The sequence below is a fragment of the Cygnus atratus genome, unplaced genomic scaffold (genome assembly GCF_013377495.2).
Source record: "Cygnus atratus isolate AKBS03 ecotype Queensland, Australia unplaced genomic scaffold, CAtr_DNAZoo_HiC_assembly HiC_scaffold_38, whole genome shotgun sequence".
NCBI classification, from domain to species: Eukaryota; Metazoa; Chordata; class Aves; order Anseriformes; family Anatidae; genus Cygnus; species Cygnus atratus.
The window spans coordinates 176865-182870 of NW_026109974.1; positions in this window are offsets into that span (position 1 = coordinate 176865).

Genomic DNA, 6006 nt, shown 5'->3' on the forward strand with positions numbered 1-6006 from the left:
TGCTCTGGGGCAGAGACAGTTGTGGGGCTGGAGATAGATGTGGGGCAGGGAGACCTGTGGGGCTGGAGCTCTCTACGTACCCACCTCCTCGCCCCACATCGCCCCACAACCTCCCCGCCCCACAACCTCCCCGCCCCACATCGCCCCACAACCTCCTCGCCCCGCCCCCACAGCCAGCCCCACGGCGCCCTCCGTCTTCCCCGTCACCTCCTGCTGCGGGTCCACCCAGGAGAAGCCCGTCCTGGGCTGCTTGGCCGCCGGCTTCGTCCCCGGCCCCGTCACCTTCTCCTGGACCGGGGCCGGCGCCGCCCTCACCGTCCCCGAGACCGTCGGCACCGGGCCCCACCAGCGCGCCGCCTTCCTGCGCCCGTCCCGCGCCTCCCGGGGGGACACCTTCACCTGCAGAGTCAACCACCCGGCCACCGGCGTCACCCTGACCAGGGAGGTGGAAGGTATGGAAGGTGCCAGACCCGTAGCGGGGTTTTTTTTTGGGGGGGGGGGGGTTCTTGGGGGCGTGGGGGGGGGTTTGGGGGGGCAGCGGGGCCCAAAAGTGGTCGGATGGGGTGGGAGGTCCTCAAGACCCCGTAAATACCTTCAGGGTCTCAGCAGACCCCATAAGTCATCTAATAGGGTAGGAGGTCTTCCAGATCTCCTGGGTATCTGGAGGTTCCACCAGGCCCCATAAGTGGTCGGATGGGGTGGGAGGTCCTCAAGACCCCGTAAATACCTGCAGGGTCTCACCAGACCCCATAAGTCATCTAATAGGGTAGGAGGTCTTCAAGATCTCCTGGGTATCTGGAGGTTCCACCAGGCCCCATAAGTGGTCGGATGGGGTGGGAGGTCCTCAAGACCCCGTAAATACCTTCAGGGTCTCAGCAGACCCCATAAATACCTTCAGGTTCTCAGCAGACCCCATAAGTCATCTAATAAGGTAGGAGGTCCTGAAGATCTCCTGGGTATCTGGAGGTTCCACCAGGCCCCATAAGTGGTCGGATGGGGTGGGAGGTCCTCAAGACCCCGTAAATACCTTCAGGGTCTCAGCAGACCCCATAAATACCTTCAGGTTCTCAGCAGACCCCATAAGTCATCTAATAAGGTAGGAGGTCCTGAAGATCTCCTGGGTATCTGGAGGTTCCACCAGGCCCCATAAGTGGTCGGATGGGGTGGGAGGTCCTCAAGACCCCGTAAATACCTTCAGGGTCTCAGCAGACCCCATAAATACCTTCAGGTTCTCACCAGACCCCATAAGTCATCTAATAAGGTAGGAGGTCCTGAAGATCTCCTGGGTATCTGGAGGTTCCACCAGGCCCCATAAGTGGTCGGATGGGGTGGGAGGTCCTCAAGACCCCGTAAATACCTTCAGGGTCTCAGCAGACCCCATAAATACCTTCAGGTTCTCAGCAGACCCCATAAGTCATCTAATAAGGTAGGAGGTCCTGAAGATCTCCTGGGTATCTGGAGGTTCCACCAGGCCCCATAAGTGGTCGGATGGGGTGGGAGGTCCTCAAGACCCCGTAAATACCTTCAGGGTCTCAGCAGACCCCATAAATACCTTCAGGGTCTCACCAGACCCCATAAGTCATCTAATAGGGTAGGAGGTCCTGAAGATCCCCTGGGTATCTGGAGGTTCCACCAGGCCCCATAAGTGGTCGGATGGGGTGGGAGGTCCTCAAGACCCCGTAAATACCTTCAGGGTCTCAGCAGACCCCATAAATACCTTCAGGTTCTCACCAGACCCCATAAGTCATCTAATAAGGTAGGAGGTCCTGAAGATCTCCTGGGTATCTGGAGGTTCCACCAGGCCCCATAAGTTCTCTGATGAGGTAGGAAGTCCTAAAGACCCCATAAATATCCTCAGGTTCCCACCAGACCCCATAACTGGTCTAATAGGGCAGGAGGTCCTGAAGAACATCTGGAGGTTCCACCAGGCCCCATAACTCGTCTAATAGGGTAGGAGGTCCTCAAGACCTCTAGGATATCTGCAAGTTCCTACAGACCCCTTAACTCGTCCAATGGGGTGGGAGGTCCTCAAGACCCCATAAATATCTTCAGGTTCCCAACAGACCCCATAAATTATCTAATAGGGTAGGAAATCCTCAAGACCTCTTGGATATCTTGAGGTTCCTACAAGACCTCAAGAACATCTGGAGGTTCCACCAGGCCCCATAAGTGGTCGGATGGGGTGGGAGGTCCTCAAGACCCCATAAATACCTTCAGGTTCCCACCCGACCCCCCAACTCGTCCAATGGGGTGGGAGGTCCCGAAGACCCGGAGAAGGCGAGGCCCTCCCTGGCCCCACAACTTCTGCAGTGGGGTGGGAGGTCCCTGAAGCTCATAGGGCCGTGGGAGCTCCTCCCCTCACCCCATAGCTCGTGGGGTGGGACGGGACCTCCCCGAGCCCCCGTTGGACCACGCGGGGACCTCCCGTCGCCCCACGATTGGTGCGGTTGGGGTGGGAGGGCCCCGACCTTCATTGGACCGTTCGAGGACCTCCCCTTCCCCTACGATTGGTCAAGTGGTCCCCAGGGTCCCACCACGTCCCCACCTCACCCCATAAGTCACCCAATGGGGTGGGACCTCCAGGAGACCCCCAGAACCTCTCATGACCACCTCGAGACCCCATAACTCCTCCAAGATTTGAGGTTCCTTGGCCCACAGAAGGTCCCCACCTCACCATACAACTCCCTCAATGGGGCAGGACCTCCAGGAGACCCCCAGAACCCCTCAGGACCACCTCGAGACCCCATAACACCTCCAAGATTTGAGGTGTCCCCAAGGTTCCTTGGCCCACAGAAGGTCCCCACCTCACCCTACAACTCCCTCAATGGGGCAGGACCTCCAGGAGATCCCCAGAACTCCTCAGGACCACCTCGAGACCCCATAACTCCTCCAAGATTTGAAGAGTCCCCAAGGTTCCTTGGCCCGTACCACCTCCTCACCTCACCCCACAAGCCACCCCATGGGGCGGGACCTCCAGAAGACCCCCAGAACCCCTCAGGACCACCTCGAGACCCCATAACACCTCCAAGATTTGAAGAGTCCCCAAGGTTCCTTGGCCCACAGAAGGTCCCCACCTCACCCTACAACTCCCTCAATGGGGCAGGACCTCCAGAAGACCCCCCAGAACCCCTCAGGACCACCTGGAGACCCCATAACACCTCCAAGATTTGAGGTGTCCCCAAGGTTCCTTGGCCCACAGAAGGTCCCCACCTCACCCCATAAGTCACCCAATGGGGCAGGACCTCCAGGAGACCCCCAGAACTCCTCAGGACCACCTCGAGACCCCATAACTCCTCCAAGATTTGAAGAGTCCCCAAGGTTCCTTGGCCCGTACCACCTCCTCACCTCACCCCACAAGCCACCCCATGGGGCGGGACCTCCAGAAGACCCCCCAGAACCCCTCAGGACCACCTCGAGACCCCATAACACCTCCAAGATTTGAGGTGTCCCCAAAGTTCCTTGGCCCACAGAAGGTCCCCACCTCACCCTACAACTCCCTCAATGGGGCAGGACCTCCAGAAGACCCCCAGAACCCCTCAGGACCACCTGGAGACCCCATAACACCTCCAAGATTTGAGGTGTCCCCAAGGTTCCTTGGCCCACAGAAGGTCCCCACCTCACCCTACAACTCCCTCAATGGGGCAGGACCTCCAGGAGACCCCCAGAACTCCTCAGGACCACCTCGAGACCCCATAACTCCTCCAAGATTTGGAGTCCCCGAGGTTCCTTGGCCCGTACCACCTCCTCACCTCACCCCACAAGCCACCCCATGGGGCAGGACCTCCAGAAGACCCCCAGAACCCCTCAGGACCACCTCGAGACCCCATAACACCTCCAAGATTTGAGGAGTCCCCAAGGTTCCTTGGCCCACAGAAGGTCCCCACCTCACCCTACAACTCCCCAAATGGGGTGAGACCTCCAGAAGACCCCCAGAACCTCTGAGGACCACCTGGAGACCCCATAACACCTCCGATCTCCCCCCTCCCCCCCCAGGTTGCATCGCCCCACCGATCCGAAGCCCCCCCGAGGTCCAGGTCCTCCACAGCTCCGTCTGCAGCGCCGCGGGCGACAACTCCCTGGAGTTCCTCTGCATCATCTCTGGCTTCTCGCCGGCCACCGTGGAGGTCGAGTGGCTGGTGGACGGCGTGCCGGGCCTGCTGGTGGGGACGGTGACGCCGCCACGGCGTGACATCGGGGCCGCCACCTACACGGCCACCAGCCACACCAACGTGTCGCGAGAAGACTGGAAGGAGGGCAAGACCATCACCTGCCAGGTCAAGCACCCCGCAACCGGCGTCAAGGTGCAGGAGCACAGCCGCTTCTGCCCAGGTGAGGAGGACAAGGGCGGCGTGGAGGTGGTGGTGGGATCTCGGGGGGGGTTCCACCGGGGTAGAAGGTTCTAGGACCTGGTAGGGTTCCACCAGGGTAGAAGGTTCCGTGACCGTGGTGGGTTCTACCTGTGAAGGGCATGATGGGTTCCACCAGCCTAGAAGGTTCCGTGACCATGATGGGTTCTACCAGCCTAGAAGGTTGGATGACCATGATGGGTTCCACCAGGTGTAGAAGGTTTCATGACCTGGTTGGGTTCTACCAGGGTAAGAGAAGGTTCCATGACCATGGTGGGTCCTACTAGTGGAGGATGATGATGACCATGATGGGTCCTACCAGCCTAGAAGGTTGCAGGACCATGATGGGTTCCACCAGAGTAGTAGAAGGTTCCATGACCATGGTGGTGCAGGACATCGCATGACCATGCTGGCTTCCACCAGCCTAGAAGGTTGGACGACCATGGTGGGTTCCTCCAGCCTAGGAACCGGAGAACATCTCCACCTCTTGCCCCCCAGAATTCTGACCACCTTTGTTGTCCTCCTGACCCCCCTGCTGGCCACGACCATCGACCGCGAGGTCCTCCAAACGTTCCTCGAGAACCCCCTCCAAAACCTGGTGGGGGTGGACACCCCAGCAGGTCCTTCCCCCCCTTTCCTTGGACCTCGGGACATCGTTGGCCACCTTCCCGTCGCCCTGGGACCTCTCCGGAACCCGAGGACCGGTGGGGAAAAAAACGGAGATTTTGGTGAAAACCAAAAAAATAAAAAGAATCAGAATCACGTGACTGCGGTGTGTGGCACCAGCCTAGAAGGTTCCGTGACCATGATGGGTTCTACCAGCTTAGAAGGTTGGATGACCATGATGGGTCCTACCAGGTGTAGAAGGTTCCAGGACCATGGCGGGTCCTACCGGGTGTAGAAGGTTGGATGACCATGGTGGGTCCTACCGGGTGTAGAAGGTTGGATGACCATGGTGGGTCCTACCGGGTGTAGAAGGTTGGATGACCATGGCGGGTCCTACCAGCTTAGAAGGTTGGATGACCATGGTGGGTCCTACCGGGTGTAGAAGGTTGGACGACCATGATGGGTCCTACCAGGTGTAGAAGGTTCCAGGACCATGACGGGTCCTTCTGGGTGTAGAAGGTTCCAGGACCATGGTGGGTCCTACCAGCTTAGAAGGTTGGATGACCATGGCGGGTCCTACCAGGTGTAGAAGGTTGGATGACCATGGCGGGTCCTACCAGCTTAGAAGGTTGGATGACCATGGCGGGTCCTACCAGGTGTAGAAGGTTGGATGACCATGGCGGGTCCTACCAGCTTAGAAGGTTGGACGACCATGATGGGTCCTACCGGGTGTAGAAGGTTGGACGACCATGATGGGTCCTACCAGGTGTAGAAGGTTCCAGGACCATGGTGGGTCCTACCGGGTGTAGAAGGTTGGATGACCATGGTGGGTCCTACCAGCTTAGAAGGTTGGATGACCATGGTGGGTCCTACCGGGTGTAGAAGGTTGGATGACCATGGTGGGTCCTACCAGCTTAGAAGGTTGGATGACCATGGTGGGTCCTACCGGGTGTAGAAGGTTGGACGACCATGATGGGTCCTACCAGGTGTAGAAGGTTGGATGACCATGGTGGGTCCTACCGGGTGTAGAAGGTTGGATGACCATGGTGGGTCC